The sequence below is a fragment of the Canis lupus genome, chromosome 30 (assembly GCF_048164855.1).
Source record: "Canis lupus baileyi chromosome 30, mCanLup2.hap1, whole genome shotgun sequence".
In the NCBI taxonomy this organism is placed as follows: Eukaryota; Metazoa; Chordata; class Mammalia; order Carnivora; family Canidae; genus Canis; species Canis lupus.
Window position 1 is genome coordinate 32814284 of NC_132867.1, and position 23115 is coordinate 32837398.

The following is a 23115-nucleotide window of genomic DNA, read 5'->3' on the forward strand; positions in this document are numbered from 1 at the left end:
TTATATGTTGTAAATTTTATGTCCTTTATGTATGTGTTCACTTAAATAAATTGGTCTGTAAGGGTTCATAATAAAATAAGGATAATCAAACCCTGACCATATAGGTTGCAGATATCCTATATTTTTCAGGGAATTTCTTGATTATTTTTTGAAAGAGATTTGACATAGAGTCAGGTCTGTCTCTTCCCTCTCTATCCCATGAGCCAGCTACAGGTTAGCAGCTGTATTTCTGCACAGGATCTGGAAGCCCAGAAGCTGAGAAATGCTGGTGGGGTTCTGGGGACAAGGCTCTGTTAGCAGAGTCTGGTCATGGACAACTGTCATTCCATAGGATCACAAGGCAATGGGAGCTCTGGGTAAGGTTTGCTTTACCTCTGCCTGCATTGCTTGTTGAGTGTCTTGCTGTGATTCCCCTCGAACCTAGTGATCCAGGATGGAGGCTGCCCTGAATGCCCTGGGATGTGGAGCATATTGTTTCCACATTCCAAGCTGGCCGCTGTGATATTGAGCCTCCTTCTTTGTCCTTGGTGGATGCAGGGCCAGCAGGCTGTCTTTTCTTGGTTTGTCAAATGTTTCCCTGCACCTAAATGTCACTTTGGGCACTGGGACCTTGGATGTTGTCCTCATTCAAAACCCATTCATCTTTAGTCAGCAGTACTTGAGTGGCATGGAATGCAAAGGCAGCTGTTTTCTTGGTGGGGGTCATTATTAGAATGCCTAGAATTCCTGCAGCCGTCTTGATACCAGACAGAGAATGAAGCCCACACCAAAAGCAGAGAGAGAAAAGAACTGGGTTCTTGTTGACATTCTTGAACCACTTATTCAACTGGCCCTGAAGCTCCCTACAGGGAATATTTATGATATAAAATAATACATTCCCATATTGATTATGCTGGTTCCAGTGAGGGTTTCTTTTATTTGCGGCTAGAACCTCCCAGAGGATGGAGTAGTTATAATGCCAAAACCCCATAAAGCCCACAGCTTCTTAGCGTGTCCCAGGAGCAGTATCTGAAAATGCACAGTGGCATTATTCATTTGCAAATCTTCTCTGAGATGAAATTTTGTTCACTTTCTCCTCTTGTGAACCAGTGCTCCCACCTCTGCTAGCTTCTTTTTTTCTATTCTCCTGGCTCCCACTCTTCTAGGAAAGTCCAGAAGACCCTTCCAACAAGTGGATGTCTCCCCCTCAGGTTCCTGTTTGTGAGGAAGGATGAATCACTGCTTGTTAGTTGGTCCCAACTCACTATAGTGGGGCGGGGGGGGGGGTGCGAGGGAGAAGCTCACTACGGGGTGGATGGCTCAGTAGTGGAGGTGACTTATCCCCTCAGGGGATGGCTCGCTAGTGGAGGGGTAACTCATTGGTGGGAGGGATGGCTCACTAGTAGAGGGGGATGGCTCACTAGTTGAGAGGGTCACACACTAGTTAGGAAGTGACTTATTATTGGGAGAGATGGCTCATTGGCTGGGGAGTAGCTCACTAGTGGGAGGGGCAGCTCACTAGTGGAGGGGCAAAGATTTCCAGCTGGAGAAGACTTGAAGAAAACCAGTCACATTGAGTGTATCCGGTTGGCAACATGGATGGTATTGTTCTCCAGGACCCAGTTTCTTTCCTTCTCTATGCCTTGTCATCCTTGGAAATTGGCCTCATCCTCCAGCTGTTTTCAAGATGGCAGCATCAACCTGAGAAATAGCATATTGAGGAATGGGGGACATTTTTCCTATGGCTTTCCCTCAGGGGAGAGGACCTTCCCATCCTGCTTTACTGTACCCCCAGCTGCAGGTTCTGTTCATGTCTTACTGGCCACCAGTGTGTTGCAAGGTCATCATGAGGAAATCACTCCACTAGAATGGAGGGCTGCTTCCTGAGGAGGCCCAGCCTTGGGCTCACAGCTACATGGGAGTGGGGCAGATGTCTGAACACAATGGGCATACTTTTCAGAGGGAGGATGGGAATAATAGATACTGTGACAGTCCAGGGTGCCGTCTATAAATATGATTTGCAGAGTTTCACTATGTTCCAGGACTTGATCTACAATATTTCTAACACCCACCTCAACCCCATGAGGTTGTAGCATTACCTCATTTTACAGAGGCGTAGACTGTGCTCGGAGGTTAAGATCTTTTTTTTTTTTTTTTTTTTTTTTGATAGTGTTAACCAACCCTTTTTCTAAAATGCTGTGGTAATAGAGTTTGTGAGTGGGCAGTTCAGGGTATAATTTCCCAGGTGGTGAGTGGAGATCAGCCAAGTGCAGTGTGATGCTCTCCCACCCTTTAGTCAAGTCAGGAACTCCCGGGGAGCAGGCTCTCCCCTGGATGCTCCTCACCACGAACCGTTGAAAACCACTGTCAGGCAAGACAGGCCTGTTCATAATAATGGGAAGGCTTGCCAGGTACAGGACAAAATTACATCGGAGAACAAGTCAGGCACAAACCTTTCTAGATTGACATGTCTCTCCACCCCCACTCCAGCCCACTCAGGGCCACCCAACAAATGATGCCCTGGGGCCTTGGCATGCAATTAAAAGTGAAGAAATGCTTAATCAAATCATGCCACTTGAAGTGAGTTGGGCTGGAAAGAGAATGCTGTGGAGCGTTGGCCACAGTGGAAATTTACCAGGCCCAAGCCGACACCAAATACTCCCAGGTTGTTTTGAAACAGATACCGTTGTGTTCTGTAAAGTTCTGAGATCCTTTTGCAAATATTTAAAAACCTTTCTATTAACAACGATTGCTTTAGGAGATCACACACAGACATATACACACGCATCTGCACACACACCTCACTCCCCCTGCTCCAAAGGTTTCTACTGTGTGCATGGGGAAAGCAGAAACCCACAGCAGGCACTGCAGGCACCCCGAGCATCTCTTCAAACTGGCTGAAACCCATGAATCCCCTCTATCATCTGTTGAGACAGCTCCATTAAAAAAAAAAAAAAGTTTATTTATATTTTCCCCCCTCAAAAATGTCATGACTAACTTTCCATTCATTATCAAAATATTCTTTTGCCACTAATTTCCCTTCTTGGTTAAAATAAACAAAGAAGCAAACCCTGTTGGCATTGCATCTTAGGATGCACTCTGCTGTAAACAAGAGAAACTTTTCTTAACAGATCTTGAAGAGCCCTCCCGTGAGAATTTCCTCTGTTTATCAGCTTCATGTGGCACAGAGGGCAAGCAACCATCATGAAGTGCAGGGGAGAGGGGAAGCTGTCTCGAACATGCCAGGACTCAGCATCTCCTCCTTCAAGGTGATGCTCTAGTTTCTCAGGTCAGGTGCTTCCTGCCCCCGTGTCCAGCTAAGGGCGCAGAATTGAGGGACCTGGACCTTGGGACTGGCTATTGTATATCCTCGGGCAGTCCTTTCACCTCTCTGCCACTCACTTTTCTTACCCATAAAATGAAGCTGTAGGATCTTATGATCCCCAAGCCCCCTCTAGCACTGAAACTTTAGGATTCTAATCCAGCAATGTCTGCATGAAAAGAAGGGGGGACTCTTGACAAAAACAACAACAGCAAAATCTTAGTTTTTAGGATTCTGGAACATGCAGTGAAGAATCCTATGTGAAATTGAAACATTTCATTTTTGAAAGGCGGAATACAAGAGAAGAAGAGAAGTCAAAAAACTAACTCACCCAAGGCTTCCTTTCCAACAACACAGCTGAAAGCCTGCCCCAATGCCCCAAGGATACCCTGCTATGCACACTTGAACTGTCACCAATGGTGGGAGATTAAAAAAAATCTGCAAATGGAGGAAGAGGAAGGGGGTACAGAACACCCCTTTTTAACTGCCCTGAGCCAGGAGGGCAGTTCTCAACCCTTTAGCTTCACTTCTATTCCATGACCTAATCTGAATGCCTACCTGTGAGGCTTCTAGAGAAATGTTGAGGGGTCTGAGCGTGGGATGACTCTCTTGACCGTAGAGAAGAGCAGAGGTCTAAGGAGGGACTTACCTTAAGGGAAACCAAGACAAACCATTGAGTCTTTCTGTGGTAGATGTGACTGTTGGTAGATGAGACCCTGCTCAGCATCCATTAGGGTCTTCTGGGCTGGTCTCCTGGACTTGTTCTACATGGAAGGGATGTGGGGGAGAAAGAGGGGCCACTGTTAGAAAAAGTAGGGGCTTTTCAAGATTGGCCAAAGGGAGATGTTGTTGTCTCTGCTGAGGAAAGTCCCTCTTGGGGTGTGATGGCAGCAGTGATGTATATGGCCATGCTTATTGGAGACCCCCGATGTATTGTGAGATCCTGTAATGGGATTAGGTCCTGCAGCTACAGCAGTGAATGTGAGATGCCCTGGGGGCATTTAGAAATGCGAAGGGACTTGAGGTGGTGGAGGCTTGGATTTCTGTAGTACTACCAGGTGGGAGCTATCATAGTCATCCCCCTAAATCAGGGTAGTGTAGAGAAATAAAGATGAGACTGATGATGCTCTAACAGCCATGCCTCAGTCATGGCTTCCAGTTCAGGCCAGGAGATGGATGCTTGTGCCAGTTTCAAGGGAAATGAGAACAATGAGGATGATACAGTGCTGTCTTCCATAAATCTAAATTCATTTAATTTAAAAGACTGTTCTCTATTTTGAGATTATGTCTTCTCCAATTTTGGTATTTAAAATGTCCTTTCTTTTTTGAAGTGATGGCACTAGGTGATAGTTTTTTTAGAAATGTCCTTATTTGACAAAATAAAGAATTGGCAAATCCAGCTGATGCCTGTGGCCAATTCTACTGGTTTTTCTCTAAGTATTGGTTTTCCCTTTTTCCATGCCAAAAGAAATGTAAGGGGGCATGCGACCACCCAGAATAAAGCCTACAGTTCCCAGTTTTCTTTGGAGCTAGGTGTGGCCAGCTATTGAAGTTATGGCTAACGGGATGTTTGCAGAAGTGATGCCTGCAATTTCTGGGTAGTGTCCTTAAAGAAGGGACTTGTCTGCTCCCTGCTACTTTACCTCCTCCTGAAGCCTGGAATATAGGCATGGGGTTATCTGGGACTATGCAGATGAATGCATTGAGAGTGGCAGAAGAACCGGACGGAAGGAGCCTAGATGCCCCCAAACCATAGCATTACCATTTCAGCTCAGGATGCTTATGTAATGTGAGAGAAATGGACTTATATTTCATATCTCTGCAGATAAAATGAATCAGCATTTACATGATATTTGCAATAATGAGAATAGATGAAATTATCCAGGAATAGAGAGTAGAGGGAGAAATAAAAGAGCCTAGAATGGAGCCTTAAAGAAGCATAGTAGTTATATACAGGAGGAAGAACCCTTAAGGGGACTGAAAAGGGAAAGCCAGAGAACTACGAAAGGAAAATGGTGGAGAAGAGGCAGTGAAAGAATATATTTCGGGGAGGAAAGAGTTCCAATTCCAGTGATGCTGAGAGGTCAAGGAAGAAGAGGCCCAACATAGCCATTCTGTTTAAAATAGAAGTAATTGGTGGTTTTATCAAGGATTGTTTCATTGAAGTGGTGAGATGAGAGCCAGGGGGAGGGAGTGAGGAGTCAGCAGGGTGAGAGAGAGAAAACGTGCTCAGAAAGTGTGGCCATGAAGGAAAAAGCAAGAGGGTAGGAGCTGAGAAGAGAGGAAGGGACTTCTTTTGTTTCTCTTGTTTTCTTCTCTCCTCTCCTTACCTTACCTCATCTTACCTTTCCTTTCTTTTTTTATTTTTTTCCTTTTAAAAACTGCAGAATCCAGGGCACTTACCTACAGATGGGAAGGACCCAGAACAGAGAAGAGATGGAAGGAACAGGAAAATAATACCTACAAACAGTTCCAGGGTAGATGGGAAGCAGGGGAGGCAGGGAGCATCTGCAGAGGAACTGGCCCTCAGCAGGAGGACAGAGAGTTGGGTGCAAACTCAGCAATGGATGTTAGGCAGTTCATTCTCTTTTTTCAGTGCAGTAGAATCCAAGGTGGTCCATGCATCTGTGGGATTTGCCTCCAGCAGCACTCTGCTGGCTGGGGGTGGGGGGCAGGTGGAGAAGATGGATGCTCATGTTCATCCAGGGTTGGAATTTTGCTAGATGGGTGGGATGTGAGGACAGAGGAATAAGAGAATACATAGTATTTGGAAAAGAGTAATTAAACGAGTAGACCATTGAATCTAAGCAAGATAGAATGGAACCTGAAGAGAGTGGAAACAATGGACAAGGAATATCTGTAGAGGTCATTGATCAAAAGACGCCAGTGGAGTTGAGTAACAGATGTAGTAGGATTATGGAATTGAGGGGAAAGTTAGGATATGAGGCTACAGAGAGCGGGAGCACTTGGGTTTGAGATTCAGAGGTGGAAGAGCCTCGAGTGTCAGTCAAATCCAGAAGAGCATGGGAATGGGAGCTGAGGAGGAGGAAGGAGGAGGTTACTGGAGATGAGAGGACAAGAAGCCAAGAGGCTAGGATTGAGGCTGGGCCAACTGTCAGGATTCTGAAGCAGCAACATGAATGGGGGTGGAGAAAGTTGTGAATCATTTGCTAAATATTGGTTGGATGAAGAAATGTACCAAACAAAGTGCAGAAATGACCTAGACTAAGGCAAGGAAAAGACCTGAATGACCTTAGCCTCAGTTGAGCAAGAATTTGTAAAATCATGAAAGAAATGTTCTGGAAGTGACAATGCAGAGCAAGGAAGATATGAGCCCAACTCCTAGTCCCAAGGTCAAGAGATAAGAATAAACAGTTTCCATTTGGAAAGTAGATAAAGTATCTCTCTCTGGGTCAGCCAGCAGCAGCCAGCTTAGTCACCTTAGCACTTCCTAGGAAGCCTTTAAAATGCAGATTCCAGGGCCCCATCCAGGCTAATTAAATCTGAATGTTTAGGGAAAGTGCCTGGGCCTAGAGCTGCCTTCATAGGCACAAGTCCCACTAGGCCCAGCATTCAGAAGAGCCCCATGCTTAGTTTAATGCAATCTTGAAATTCTTAATAACTTTTGAACAGGAAACCCTGTGATTTCATTTTACACTGGGCCTCCCAAATTTAGGTAATCAGGCCTATTTGGGTAGCAGTATCCTTTAGAAATCTCCTCAAGGGAGGGGCACCTGGTTGGCTCAGTTGATAGAGCCTGTGACTCTTGATATTGGTGCTCTAAGTTCGAACCCCACATTGGATGTAGAGATTACTTAAAAATAGAATCTCCCAACAAATTGAAACCACAATGAGATACCACCTCACACCTGTCACAATGGTTAAAATTAACAACTCAGGAAACAACAGATGTTGGGGAGGATGCAGAGAAAGGAGAACCTTCTTACTCTCTTACACTGTTGGTGGGAATGCAAACTGGCACAGCCACTCCGGAAAACAGAATGCAAATTCCTCAAAAAGTTAAAAATAGAACTACCCTGCAACCCAGCAATTGCACTACTAGGTATTTATCTGCAGAATACAAACATAGTGATTCGAAGGGGCACCTGCACCCCAAAGTTTATAGCAGCAATATCCACAATAGCCAAACTATGGAAAGTGCCCAGATGTCCATCAACAGATGAACGGATAAAGAAGAAGTGGTCTATATATATATATGATGGAATATTACTGAGTCATCAAAAAGAATGAAATCTTGCCATTTGCAACAACGTGGACAGAACTAGAGGGTATTATGCTAAGCAAAATTAGTCAGAGACAGACAAACACCATATAGATTTCACTTATATGTAGAGTTTAAGAAACAAAACAGATGAACATAGGGAAAGGGAAGGGAAAATAAAATAAGAGAAACAGGGAGGGGGGCATCCATAAGCGATGCTGAACTCCAGGAAACAAACTGAGGGTGGCTTGAGGGAAGGTGAGTGGGGAGATGGGGTGACTGGGTGATGGGCATTAAGGAAGGCCCTTGATGCAATGAGCACTGGGTGTTTATGCAACCGATGAATCACTGGATTCTACCTCTGAAACTAATAATACACTATATGTTAACTAACTTGAATTTAAATAATAAAATAAAATAAGATCCCCCTCCCCCAAAGATAGAAAGAAGACCCCTCAAGGGATTCTAATGTGTGGCTACAGTTGAGAATCCCCAAGTTAAGCCAAGAGTTGGAGGGAACACATGAAGAAATGTATAGGGTGCAGAGTATAGGGTATAGGGTGGCAGACTGAGTGGAAGGAAGGTGGCAGAGGGTATGAGGAGGAGGGCGCATGTGTACAGAGATTCCAACACTAGAGTTATGCTTGGTTCCTTGAAGAAGGGTGGGTGCTGGAGCCTACCAACTTTGTCACGGCCTGAAAGAGGCACGCTGGTGGGGTATGGGGCTGGACAACCTTTGCCTTGCTGTCTTCTGGGGAGTGCATGGGCAGCTGGGGAGGGGGGCAGTGGATAGAAGAGCCTATGTAGGGGTAGCGACAGGTGTGAACAAGCTGAGCTGAGGCACTGTATGACTGTCTGGGGTGCTGGGGCCGGGTGGGTGCAGACTGTCCAGGGCTCCTCAAAGCTGCGAGACCCAAGATGTTTGGCTGGAGGTCTAGGTTCCGGAGCCGCCATCACATAGATGGAACATGGAGCAAGGCCAGACTCAAGTTTCGAGCACTCACAGTACTCAGGGAGCCTTACAGAGACGGGGCATGTCCATGAGAATCTTGCTTTCCCCTGGGAGTCTGAGAGGAAGTGAGCAGAGCTATGTAAACCGAGACAGGGCTCTGGGAAGAGGAGGCTCCCCAGAGAAACGAGCCACGAACACAGGCGCCACGGGGTCACTTGTCAATGAGATGTTGGTTGTTTTTCTAAACTACAAGAGATAAGAGGTGGTGAAATCTCTCAGCTTCAGCCCTTTAGTATAAATATTTCCTTCAAAATCAACCCAGACAAGGCTGGGTCTCAAGGAGAAGCCAGGTACATGAGCCCCATTGTCCCATCTCTGGGAGCTCTGTCCGGGGCTGGCCAGGTGCATCTGAGGCTCCTGAGGCCCCTCCAGAAAGGATGCTGACCTAAGGGCAAAGGAGAAGCTGCCAGAGCAAAGCTTTTATCAGTGGTCATGGCAGCAGCAGACACCATTGTCACTCTGCCCAACTCAAACATGGCTGGGGAGCGGGAGGGGTTGGGAAAGGTCGTCTGAGTGGAATATCTACAGATTTGCCAGAGCAAAGCTAAGCACTTGATCCTTTAGGAACGGCTGAGGCATGAGGGCAGCTTCTCACCTGGATACTTTTCTATCCACCTTGGCCTCATGAGAGCCTAGCCCTTCCTGCTCGCTGGCCGTCGGCGTCTTGTGGTCCAGGGGGATCTGTTCCAGGAGCAGCTGTGGTTCCTCTCCAGGGGTAAGGTTGAGTTGACCCCAAGTGTAGTCGGGCTGATGGGTGGCTGTCCAAGCGGTGAAAGTCCACCTGCCTGTTCTCATCCAACAACAGAATCAGGCAGCCACGTAGGGAAGACCCAGAGCATGCTGGAGAAGGAGGTGTAGTTTCCAGGGACACAGGCCACTGTGAATATTCCACTCTCCACGGAAAGGTCCTAAAATTATAGGGGGCCACTGAGAACTGCTCTGAAGTCTGACTCTGTATTTTAACTTGGCCAGGGATAAAATGGTCAGGACAGTCTACCCTACTAGTGGGTTGGTTGGGTGGTTGGCAAGGGTGATACCCTTTGGCTAACCCTCCTTAGTACTGAAATTTCCTTAAACCACTGTTGGAGAGGATGGGCTCTCCCTGCCTCTGCCAGGTAAACCTAGACACAGCACGATGAATAAGGTTCCATCTGCTCTCGACTTCAGGCTGACGCTATCACATACCTAAGCGTGCGGTGTCCAAGAACTTGGGTGTCGTGCTTCTCATGCAGCTGATTCATCCCTGTGTACACGAAGGAGTGTTGTGTGGGGAGTGGGCTCATACCTCCTGAGCATCTCCAGGGACTTCACTTGTGACCCATCCCCTACTTCTCACACATTCTCCTGTTACCCCCAAGTCCCATAACTTTATCCCTTCCTGAAATCTCTCTCCATTTTTTTTTGCCTGACAACCTTGCCCTAACCTCTTTGCTCCAAAGAGCTTCTTGCTTTGCTGGCTCTTTCCCACCTAATTCTGCCTTTGAGTTAGAGGAACGTGGGGGGCTTCAGATTAGGAAGTTGGGGAAAGAAAAGAAGGTTCTGGATTCTGGAAAAGAGTAGACTGTCCCCCACCAGCCACCTCCTGACACACGCACTCAACTGTGGGTGCTGAAACGTCCTGCTCTTCAATGTTAATTTGCTGAGATTTGCTGAGCTCAGGAGGCCCATACTTCTCAAGAATGTGTCTCCTCACTGACCTTGAAATGCATTAAAAGGTCACTTTCTGCTCTCTGAGGATTTTTCCCCTTCACTGCAACAGGTAGGGGGAAGCCATCCTGACAAGTTCTTTTCCAGGTGGAAAGCTTCGTGGCTTTGCAGCGTTGAGAACTGGCTCCCTCCTCTTTTGTGCGTGGGTCAGTATGGCTGTGTGGCGCGCCTGTGCACATGGGGAAGTCCTCTCTGGTTCTGACCATTGTGTGTCCCTTCCTGGCAGGCAGTGTCAGTCCTCCTGCCAAGCACACAGAGTCCTTCCCTGATCTGGGGAACTAGAGCACTTTATCCCTGGGGCATTTCCTGGTTCAGAACACCTCTGATGTCTCCACTGCATCTGTTTCTGCCTCAGGGTCAGATATCGGGGCTCCAGCACCTCTGGTCTGGGTGTGGGTGTTGTCCTATGTCTATCTGCAGCCCTTGTCCTAAGCCAACAGTTTCCAAACTTTGCCCTAAGTCAACAGTTTCCAAACTTTTCTGATTATGTCCCCGTTTAGTAAAAAGTTGGAGGGGAGGTACATATTCTCCATATGTTTACTTATAAGCCACGCACTCTGTAGATTATAAAACACATAAAGTTGAGGTTAAAAGAAGGAACAAGATGACATAAACACGGTTTTAAGTGTTGTTACTTGCGGTGGCTTTGTATTACCATGAGTTATTACCTCAAGGCAGAATATGAATCTAGATTTAGGAGTTCTTGTTAACAAAAAGGGATATAAATGCACAATTAGAATAGTCTTCTTGTTGATTCAGAGTCATTTTTGACCAGCCTCCTGTCAGTTCTGATCAACTCCCCAGGGTTTTTATGGTGCCATGGGTGAGGGGGGTCCACCTGTAGGGGACAAGTCAGCTCTGCTTGACCCTTTGTTCCCTGTCCATGCAGCCTCAACAGTATTTCCAGTCAGGTTTTTTTTTTGGTAGTAATCCTAAAACTATTCATTCACTTTGTGAGAATCGATTCCCTCACAATGAGATGATCCAAGTCACAAATCCACTTCACTGGATGCAGGCAGAGTGTTCCTAGTCTCATTCCGCCCAGGAGCTAGCTCCTCCATCAGGAGGCCTCAGATCCTACATGTGAGGGACTAAAGTCAGAGACCTATGCCCACCTTGATATTAAATATTAGAACATTAGCTTGCTAGAGTTGCTGTCACAAAGCACCGCGGATTGAGTGGCTTGAACAATAGAAGTTTACTGTGTCACAATTTTAGAGGCTGCAAGTTTGAGATGAAGGTGTCAGTAGGGTTGGTTCTTCCTGAAGGATGTGAAGGAGCATCTGTTCCTAGCCTCTCTCCTGGCTTCTGGCGGTTGCCAACAGTCTTTTGGTGTTCCTTGGCTTGTAGGCACATAACCCTGATGTGTCTTCATCTTCACATGGCAGTGGGTGTGTGTCCAAATTTCTCCTTTCTGTAAGGAGAATTAAGACCAACCTTAACAACTTCATCTTAACCTGATGAGCTCTGTAAAGACCCTGTCTTCAAATAAGATCATGTTCTGAGATGCTCGGGGTTAGGGCTCTAACCTATCTTTTCTGGGAGCAACATCATTCAATCCATAATGATTAGTAAAACTCCTTATTTTCTTGCTTTTAGGTAAAAATAAATAGAAGTAGAAGTTCTAATGGCTTCTTGGATGTTATCCCAGTGGATTATGCTCTGGTGCACCCCTGAGGTGTGTGTACTTTTCTTTGGAGACCACTGCCTCATGAGTTTGGTACCTCCTCCTCTTTTCTTCATGATCATTCACCCCCAGTTCTCACTGGGGGCAAAGAGAGTGTGAGTGTGTAGAAGACAGGCCTTGAAGAGAGCCATTTGGAATTATACAGATTAGTTTAATGATGGACTTCTGGCATCAGGATGGCCAAGTGAGCCACCAGCAAGCCTCGTCTCCCTTCTTCCAAACCTCAGAAATAATAATAAAGACAGTTTTAATGCAGGCATAACTTCATTCAAAAGCAAAAAGACAGAAAGCAGTTTAGTGGTTCTTCAAAATGTTAAACCATGTGACTCAGCTATTCCACAACTAGGTATATGCCCCAAAGAGTTGAAAATGTTTTCAAACAAAAACGTGCATGTGAATATTTATAACAGCACTATTCGCAATAGCTAAAAGGTGGAAATGACCCAAATGTCCATCAGCTGGCGAATGGATAAACAGAATGGGTCGATCCATACAGTGGAATATTACTCCACCATAACAAAGATTGAAGTACTGGTACCTCTCATATCACAGAGAAACTTTGAAAAACATGTTGAGTGAAACAAGCCAGACAGAAAACGTTGCATATTGTATGATTCCATTTAAATGAAATGTCTGGAATACTTCTATGGGGGTAGAAAGCAGATTAGTGGTTGCCAGGGGCTGGGGGCAGGTGTTGTTGGGAAGAATGGGGGGTAGTTGCTTAATGGAAGGGGTTTCTTTTATGGCCATGAATGTGTTTCACAACCAGATAGAAGTGATGGTTGCAAAATATTGTGAATCACTGAATGGTGTACTTTAGAGGGGTTGGTTTTGTGTTATATGAACTTACCTCAATTAAAAAAAATTAAAATCAAGAAGGGGACGTCTTGGGGGAATCCTTAACCATAAAGGGCTTGAAAGGCACTGTGGGGACCCTCTGGTTACAGGTGAACAACAGCCCCAGGAGGAAGCACTGAGTGATACCTTCCAGTGTAGTGACAACCCTGCAATTCATTGGCCAGGACAGCCTCTACCAAACTGTCCATGGGAAAAGCCTAGCAACAACATGGAATTTTTTTTTTTTCAAATCAAATGACTTAGTATTGTCTGCTGTTCAGAGATCTAGAACAATGTCAATGTATTAGTAACCATGACTTATACGACCCCTTCATGTCTTCTCTATCTCACTCCCAAACCTTAAAATCTTGTATTGTTAAGTTCCTCCTGTTTTCTTTGGAATGCAGTTCATTGACTTGGAATGACTATAATCTCCGGTGGAGAATAACATGCTTACTGGGTAAATAGCTCCTTCTCAAAAGAGCTGCAAAAAGCAGATTATGTGCAAATTCAGAGAATGCTTTTTGGTGCCAAGCTCTGGTTGGATTTGAAAGGTCCTGTCAAGTTTCAGATTCACAGCTTGACATTTACATGGTTATTTGTGCCACTTATTAACTGTGGTGTGTTAGTAGCAATCTAATTATGACTGCCATCTTCATTTGTCTTGTGAATGACAAGAGGAGATTGCTTTGAGACAAGAGTTCACCCTGGGATGTTCTTCTTGAACACATCTGGGAAAGGCTGGGGGTCAAAAGGGCTGATGGCTTTGGCATGAGTTCCTTTTTGGTCTGTTACGTTCTTGAAGCTTTTGCCCCAAGAACCCTGGTTGCTGGGCATTTCTGCTGTTCTGGGTCCAGGAAGAGGCAGAAAGATATGCTCTTGGGACCTGAGAAGCTGCTCCAAGTGCAATGTCTTGAATAGCCTTTGTTTCTAGGAGATTCTGAAGCACACAGATGGAAGCTCTGCCTTTCTTTAAGGTGGTTCAGAAAGCCAGCCTAAGTAGGGAATTGTGAGGAGCCAATATCCTGCTTTTTGAGAAATTTGTTCTAAGTTTTTACATTCTGACATTAAAAAAAGATCTTGAGCTGTGATTCCCAGCTTTGTGCCTGCAGTGCAAAGGGAATCTGCTCTGTTCTAAAGGGGCCTGGCCTCTCCAAGCTTCCGGTTATAACGGTTGCCTTCCCTCCACCTTCCCCACTCTGTGGGGCTGTAGGCTGAAATGGTTCCTGAAAGGTGGGGGGACGACTCAGTGGTGGGATGAGAGAGAGAGCACAGGCCAGCAGAAGAGAAGATCTATGGGATCTTGGCTCAGAATGAACTTCCTCCAGCTCCAGGTGAGCTTCTCAAAAACAGATTGAATCCTGACACTTTGCAAGAGAATCAAAAGAATAAGGAAAGCATATCAGAAAGTAAATAAGGGACCTTGGACCATATGAGTTTCTAGACCTGACACCAAAAGCATGATCATAAAAGGAAAAATTGATAAATGTTGCCTCCTTAAAGTTAAAGCACTTGTCTCATTGGGTCATAAGACCCTCTATAAAAGATGCATCCATCCTGTTACTGCTGGCTGGGAATGGCTTTGTCTCACACCCATGTGATTTCACTGCGTCCCTCACAGCCCTTGGAAGCCTTTGGGGAAGACTGTAGGGAAGGGAAAATTGGAATTGACTCACATTTTGCCACCTTCTTGGAAAGAGACCTATCCTCCTAGTATCCATTTTTGTAAAATCAAATTAAGTTGCTGATTGATACTTCCCCTTCCCTAAACCATCTTCATTGTTTGCTGTCCTTAAGTTCGGATGCCATTTGCCACACCCCTGATGTGGTGTGGCACTGGGTGAGAGTTTGGAGCAATGACCACCTACCTATCTAGAGTCTCTGAGACTTCAGATATGTGCAGCCATTTGCATTTCTGCCAGGCAAGGAGTTTCTAAAAAGAAAAAAAAAAAAAAAAATAGGCAAGACAAAAGTCAACTGAATGCCCACACAAATACATCAAACTGGGTTTTGACAAAGGAGCAAAAGCAGTTCAATGGAGGAAGGATGGCTTCAAAAAATGGTGCTGGAGCACTTGCTGTCCACAAGCAAAAATACCAAAACCAAGACCAAAACCTCCAACCTCTACCTAAACCTTACACATCAGGACTCATTATTGTTACTCTTACTCATTATCACATCTCATACATGTTTACACAAAAAAATCACTCATAATGGACATGGGCTTAAATTTACAATGTAAAAAACAAAGCAAAATAAAAAACCTTCTAGGAAAGAAAAAGGAGATCATAGGGACCTAGGGCTAGACAAAGAGCTTTTTGGACTTGATGTCAGAAGCATAATCTGTAAAAGGAAAAATTAATAAAATCCTCAAAATTAAAACCTTTTCCCTGTAAGGAGAATGGAAAGACAAGGTATGCCTGTAAGAAAATACTTGCAAAATGTATATCCGACAAAGGACTTATATCTAGAATATATAAAGAACTCTCAAAACTCAATAATAATAATAAAAAAAAAACCCCTAAACAACCCCATTAGAAAATGGGCAAGGACATGAACAGACGTTTCACTAGAGAAGATATGCAGAAAGCAAATAAGCAGAGGAAAAAATGTTTAACATCGTTAGCCATTGGGAAAATGGAAATTAAAATTAAAACCATAATGAGATATCACTATCACCTTTTAGAATGGCTAAAATAAAAACCAGTGATAACACCAGTTGCTGGCAAAGATGGGGAGAAACTGGATCTTTCACACATTGCTGATGGGAATATAAATGGCATAGCCACTCTGCAAAAGTCTGGCAGTTTCTTACAAAACTAAACATGCACTCACCATATGACCCAGCAATCACACTCTTGGACATTATCCCGGAGAAATGAAAACTTATGTTCACACACACACACACACACACACACAAAACCCTCTACGAAAACCTTCATAGCAGCTCTATTTGTAATAGCTTCAAGCTGGAAGCAACCCAAAAGTCCTTCAATGGGTGAATGGTTAAATAAACTGGTACATCCATATCTCTGTCAATTTCCTGCTTGTGATAATATATTATAGTTATGCAAGATGATGTTATCATTGAGAGAAACAGGGTGAAGGGATCTTCTTGAATGATTTCTTACAACTGCATGTAAATCTACAATGATCTTAAGTCAGTTTTTTTTTTTTTAAATGTTATATTGAGAAGTCAAGTGGATCAGATCCTAAGAACTAGAGAGCCGTGGCACCAGGACTGGACTCTCCGAAGCTCTCATGAGGCAGACCGCAGAAGATCCGGGAGCTAAGGAGGAGGAGCCTTTGCTTGAAAAGTGCAATTAATAATAGCATTGCCTCTTAGGATCCACCAGTTATTCTCCTTAGTATTTACTTAAATGAGTAAAAGAGCTTAAGTCCATACAAAAACCTACACACGGATGTTTATAACAGCTTTGTTCATGATTGCTAACACTTGGAAGCCAGCACGGTGTCTTTCAGTGGGTGAATGGATAAATAAACTGTGGTATATCCATACAATGAAATATTAAACATTGCAAAGAAAAGAGCTATCAAGCCGTAAAAAGACATAGGGGAATTTTAAAGTGCATATTATTAGATAAAAGCCTCGTTCTGAAAAGGCTAGATACTGTATGGTTTCAACTGTGTGACATTCTGGAAAAGGAGAGACTGTGAGACTGGAAAAAGATGAGTGATTGCCAGGGATTAGGGAGAAGGGAGAGGAGGATAAAGAAGCAAAGTGCAGAGGATTTTTAGGACAGTGAAACTACTCCCTGTGGTACTCTAATGGTAGATACATGTCATTATACATTTGTCCAAACCCACAGAATGCACACCACCAAAAGTGAACTTTAGTGTAAACTATGGACTCTGGGTGCTAATCACATGTCCATGTAGGTTCATTGATTGTAATAAGCATAAAACGTCTAAAAAATAAAGCCTATTAAAGATAATAACAGCACTGCCTTTATTAACATCTTCACACAATTCAAGGTGCTTTTAGGAACATTTTCTCCTTTTAAGGACCATCCTCAAGACCGTGCTGTGGGGTGAGTGGAAGGCAGAGGATGTAAAGTGAGAGTAAATGCTGTGCAGAGCACACCAGCAAGGGGCCAGGCAGTGGGCAGGAGGTGCTGATGGGGCCGGGGACACACCTGGCCTCCTAAAGGCAGGGATGGGTGAGGAGAAGACTCCCTGGGGCTCACTGGTAGGGTGAGCGGTGGATGGGGTCCTTGAAGCTCCAGTACAGGCAAACCAGATGGAGGCAAGGAAGAGAGGTGTGTGTGGTTCAAGAGAGGGAGGACCAGGGTGGAGAAGTGATAGGGGTCTACTAGGATTCTCTTTCTGTCACTGAATGCCGTGCTAGCATGTCAGTGGGACTGTGCAGTTTACCCAGATTAGGAAGGGGAAAGGGAAAAGCAGAAAAGGGAATTAGGAGTGGGGTCAGTCCAAATTCAAAATGGAAAGGGTAGGAGTCGGAAATCTCCGATGGATCCATTAATTAACCCAAAACTTCTGTGTACTCTGGAGACTTCATATATTGCCAGCGAATGGGAGAGAACATGGTGGGAGGGATTTTTTTCTTGGCGTCATGACTTCTAGGGTTGTATGCCTGCTGATTTCCCTTATGCATGCCTTCTTAAATGATCTCTTTCCAAGCACTTGTTTGGGGCACACGGTTGGGTACACAGGCCTGCCAGCTCTTCGTCCTGGCAGAGAAAGCTGTCTCCCTCTTGTGGTCCCTTGGGGAAACCACTCCTGGCATCTGGGACCTTTGGAGCTGGAAGGGCCCGGCTGGTACTTCCAAGCAAGAGGCACAGGCAAGTGGACACTGAAGTCCCAGCTTGGCCCTTGGCTATTTTAACCCAAAGTAGACTCAGAGGAGGCCTGAAAATCAGGGGAAGTGGAGACGAAAATGAAGCAATGGCAGAGGGGCAGAAGATTCTAGAGCCTCATGGGCTGAGCAGGTGCTGCTGCTTGGTAACAGGGGGAGCAATGTTTGGAAAGAGGAATGCTTTTGTCCTCCAAGTCCTCTTTTTGTGGGTAACCCCAGCGCTCCCCCAACCCAAGATGACTACAAGCATCCTCCTGTACAGTGGGGCAGCAGATGCCCACGCTTTTGTGATCATAATGGTCTTCCTTTATGGGGACAGTCACAAAGATTTGAAAAGGCAATGACACCCCAAAGACCTGTGGTTGTATCGCCCCTTCTAATCTTGGATCTCAGTGATGTCTGTTGAACTGAGGTCTCCTGAGCAGACCTGTTGACTTGGGGTCACGTGGCATGGGTGGCCAAGGGCCCAGCCCTCCTGCCTCTGGGGGCAACCCACTGCCAGCCTCCTCCTTATCAATCACTGCAAAGCAAATCGGAGGTTAAAGAAGGAAAGAAGGTGCTGATGCTTGGTGAGGAGAGAGGGAGATTTTGGTGAGTAGCAGCCCCATTTGAAACTCCAACGGGTCAGATCAGATGCCTTGGGAAGTAAGTCCCCTCACCTCCAGGGCTGAAGTACTGCCCCTCTTGGTGGCCTCCTGCGTTTGGGGGGGCCTTTGATTTCCACGGGGTAATGGCCCAGGGCCTGTCTTTCTTACCCACTGACAGTGGTCTCCCTTCCTGGGCTCTCTCCAGCAAAACACAGCAGTGCAAGGCTGGCCCGGCTCTGCGGCTCACTGTGATGCGCTCAAACCCACGAGGGCCATGAACCAGAGGCTCTCGCCTGTCTTCATACCTGCTGCCTCTAAGCCCGAACTAGGATGTTTTCAAAATCTCCATTTTGTTTTTGAAATTTCTTACTTTCCTTAGTTTTTCACCTTTTATTTGGAGACTTTTCAAGTGTGCAGAAATCTGTGAGAAGAGCACAGTGCACGTCTGTCTGCCCTTGACCTGCATTTACCAGGAGTGGCATTGGCGCGTGTGCTTTTAGCGCTCCTTGTGTAGACCTATTATGTCATTACCATTAGTTGCTGAACCATTTGAGAATAAGTTGCAGACACCATGATCCCTCATCTCTGAATACTAGTAATGACTAGTAATAACAATAACTCATTGTTAAATCACAATATGTTTATGAAGTTCAGAAAATTGAACTCTGATACAATACTGAATGTAATATATAGCCTATATTCACGTTCCACCAATGTCCCCCAAAATGCCCTTTATACCAATGTTCTGATCCCAAATAAAAAAACTTTTATCGGGACGCCTGGATGGCTCAGTGGTTGAGCATCTGCCTTCGGAGCAGGGCGTGATCTCGGAGCCTGGGATCGAGTCCCACATCGGGCTCCCTGCGAGGAGCCTGCTTCTCTCTGTGCCTCTCTCTCTCTCTCTCTCTCTCTCTGTGTGTGTCTCTCATGAATAAATAAATAAAATCTTAAAAAAAAAAACTTTTATCCTTAGTGTCAACAGGTGTTGAAAAGGTGGATCTGGCTACACACACACACACACACACACACACACACACACACATTACACACACCACACAAACACATACACACCACATCACACACGCTGCATACCACACTACACACACACTACACCAGGCAAACATATTACACATACACTATACACACTGCACACATCACACATACACACACCACATCGCACATACCACACATTTCACCACACACACGCACCACACTGCACACATCTCACACCCACGCCCCACACCCACACCCCATACCACACACATCACACATACACACCACACAGACCACACTACATACCACACATACACATCACACACACACATCACACACACCACACAGATTTAAGCTTCACTGCCAAGTATGCTCCCTATAAGAGGATCTTAACGTATTTTTTTTGTATTTATTTACTTTTTATTGACAAACTGCCTCCCTCCCATGCTGGGGTCTTCTAACCAGGCTCATTCCTCCAGCTGCTGGGAAAGGGGCTCAAGGGGCCATCCTGTCTCGCTGGCATGCTGGATGTGGGGTGGGGAGGCGGGGAGGATGGGCTTGAGCAGACCACGAGGCACACCCATCTTCCTGCAGGAAAGCCTTGCTCTCTGATTATCAGTGGGCAGCAGGGAGCTTTTGCTTTGGACCCACCACCATCCTCCTAGGGAAGAGGCAAACAGAGCTAAAGAGGACCGCAGGGGTCAGCTGCTGCTCAGCCTCCCTCTTCCGGTGGAGAAGACAACGGAAGTTCAGAGAAGTGAAGCAGCCTGGCCAAGCTCCCTTAGGCACCACGGGGAATGGGGATCAAGCTGATATTTTTTCAGGCCATCCAGCTGTTTTACAGACACCCAGATCTGGGGAGCAGGGAACCTAAGGACAAGAGGGAGAGCATATTCCCTGGAGAGAAGGAGAAGCAGAGGCCGTGAACAAGCTTCTCGAAAGATGAAGAGGCAAAGCTCCAGATGTGGTGTAGCTCCCCTGACGTGAAGCAGCTGGAGAGCTGGGGTCAGGCTCATCAGCCCTGAGGAGGTGAGTCCATGGGGAGGTGTTTCCCACTGCTTCATGGTCTCAGTGGGCACCCTGGCAGGCGAGGGCCTGGAGGCTGTTCATGCCCCCTTGTCTGTCCCAACTTCTAAGTGATCTCGGTTTGGATGTTCTACTCTGCTTGGCTTTCTGTCTAGGACTGGAGTCTGCTGGGAGGAATTTGCCATAATCTGCTATTCTTGCTTTCAAAGTCACCAAGGGACGCAGACAGGAGACATATGCTCAGTGTGAACGAGACATCACAGCTAAAATCATCATTTTTCTAGTTGCAACCAATTGGATTTTACAGGACTAAGTAATTAGACAAAAAGTCATAAGCGGACAAAATAAGAGCTTTCTGCCAAGAACCCCTCTGCTTCAGGGTTTGAGGTTGGAATCAGCGGCCTGATTTATGGGGATCCTGTTCCCTGGGAATGCAGAACCCTGTGCCAGAGTTGTAGGGCTTCATTCCTCCTGAAGACAGCCTGGAGCAGAGACTGTCCAGGCCGCATCTGTTTTGCAGATTAGGAAAGACACACAGAAAGCACACTATTGTGCTTCTGCCACTCTCATGGCTCATGATGGCCTGAGTAAAGTGTTGATGGCCAAGCATTAACATGCAGCGCACACAACTTGGCCTTCCTTGGAGAATCTTCTTCTTTTTCAAAAAATACTTGAATACCATATTTAGAAGTCCATGACTACTAAGAGGGAAGTTTGGGCAAGAGGATCCCTCTTAGGGATCCGATCCTCTTTCCAGGATAGATCTTCTGTTTTTATTTTCAACAACAACAAAAAATAGCATGAATAAACTATACACATATCTTGGGAGTTTACTGTGTGCCAGACACTGTTCTGAGTACTTTACCTATTGTTTTCGTTAGTCCTTAGTATGGCCCAATGAGATAGGTCCCATTTTAGAGATGAAGAAACCGAGTCTCAGAGAGAGTGAGAAACTTGGACAAGGTTTCACATAATTAGGTGGCACAATCAAGATTCCAGCCCAAATAGTCTGGCTCCAGAGCATACCCTTAACCACTGTTCTTTATTTTTCCTTAACACATTCATCATTTTAAGTCAGTGTGTGTTTGCTATAGACTGACTGAATGTGTCCCCCACCAAATTCACATGTTGAAACCTAATGCCCAATGTGACGGTGTTAGGAAGTGGGGCTTTGGGATCTGATTAGGTCATGAGAGAGGAGCCCCCATGAATGGGGTTAGTGCCCTTATAATAGAGACCCTTGAGTGTCCCCTTGCCTCTTTAACCACATGAGGATTTGGCATGAAGATGGTTGTCTATGAAGCAAGAAGCAGGCTCTCACCAGACACCAAATCCATTGGCACTTTGATCTTGGACTTCCCAGCCTCCAGAACTTTGAAAAATGAATTGTTGTTTCAAAGTCATCCAGCCTGTGTTACCTTTGTTATAGCAGCCTGAATGGACTAAGACCGTGTTAGAGATGGGCCTGGGCTGGGCTTTTCTAGATGAGTCTTCTTGTGTGTAGATCTGATGTAACCTTTCCAACTTGCTAGGACATTGTAGAGCATTCTGGGGATAGGACTGATATTCAGTGCCCTGAGCCAGGTAGGTAGCATGGCTTCTGGTGGGGGCATCAGCACTGCCTTATGGAGGAAATGTGAGAAAGAAGGAGAGTGGAAGGTAGCCTCCCAGATGTCCCTCATGATCCCTGTCGTCTGGTAATCCCTTCTCCTTCAGTGCATGCTGGACCTATCAACTGACTTCTAACAAATAGAATATGGCAGAAATGATGGGATGCCACTGTGGAGATTATCTTCCATCTTGGCTGCTCCCATTCTCTTGGATCACTCATCTTTGGAGAATCTAGCTGCCGTGTCGTGTGGTAGCTCTGTGCCATATGGAAAGGGTGAGGTCTTTCAACAACCAAATAAGTGAGCCTCAAAATGGATCTCCTCCTCCCCACCCCCCTCCAATCAAGCGTTTGGATGAAACCATAGCCCTGGTTGACAGCTTGACTGAAACCTCATGAGGGTTCTTGAGCCAGAGGCACTCAGCTAAACCACATCTGGATTCCTGACCAACAGAAATTGTAAAATGATAAACATTTGTTGTTTTCAGCTACTAAGTTTTAGGATAATTTGTTACACAGCAATAGATAATTAATACAAGGAACATCTGGCACTCATCTCCCTCAGGTGTCCCTGAAGAGCTCTGATGGAAAAAGGCTTGGGCAATCTGTGGGTTTTCATCAGCCCCCATTGGTGTGTCCTGGATGTGCCCTGAACGTGTAGGTGTTACCTGATGTCTAAGGGCTGGCAGGAAGGAAAGCTGTGTTTGGACTAACCAGTGGGGTATGGACATCTTGCCTGCACATGCTGGGCATGGAGGAGGAGACAGACGACTCAGGCTCATAGGAGCCACAGCCACCCCAATAAGTTTTAGTGCATACTCTTCCTACCCTTTTACCCTGATTCTTTCACCAAAAGTGGAATCTGTCAGAAAGCTTTATAATATACACAGCACTTCTATGTACATTCTTTCTTGGGTTTTTCTAGTTATCCTAGGAAGCAGATAAATAAGGAAACTGAGCCCCCCAAACTTGTATAACTCTATATGGTTTACAAGTTCGCTCATATTCATGTTCTCACCCAAGACATCATGTTCATGCTTGGGCTCAGAAGGGTTGAAAACCCTGCTGGTGGGCACCCGGGTGGCTCAGCGGTCAAATGCCTGCCTTTGGCTTGGGTCATGGTCCCGGGGTCCTGGGATTGAAGTCCTGCCTCAGGCTCCCCATAGGGGGCCTGCTTCTCCCTCTGCCTATGTCTCTGCCTCTCTCTCTGTGTCTCTCATGAATAAATGAGTAAAATCTTTAAAAAAAAAAACAAAAAAAAAACTTTACTTGAGCCAGGACCTGAACACAGATAAGA

The 23115-nt window shown here is 45.6% G+C and overlaps 2 long non-coding RNA genes across 4 annotated transcripts in view; one reads left to right on the forward strand and one right to left on the reverse strand.

Annotated features, from left to right (window-relative positions):
- Positions 1 to 23115, forward strand: part of LOC140621608 (uncharacterized) — a 99604-nt gene that overhangs the window by 12038 nt on the left and 64451 nt on the right. The window contains exon 1 of one of the 3 annotated variants that reach the window (XR_012021357.1): positions 19752 to 20212. The exons of the other annotated variants lie outside the window; for them this stretch is intronic. This is a non-coding gene — a long non-coding RNA (uncharacterized lncRNA). Of the gene's footprint in view, positions 1 to 19751; positions 20213 to 23115 lie in introns of those variants that run through there. 3 annotated transcript variants of the gene reach the window in all.
- LOC140621375 (uncharacterized) lies at positions 1551 to 9421 on the reverse strand. Its single transcript, XR_012021086.1, has 3 exons — positions 9131 to 9421; positions 3951 to 4065; positions 1551 to 1680 (listed from the first exon to the last, which is right to left on the reverse strand). It is a non-coding gene; the product is annotated as an uncharacterized lncRNA (long non-coding RNA).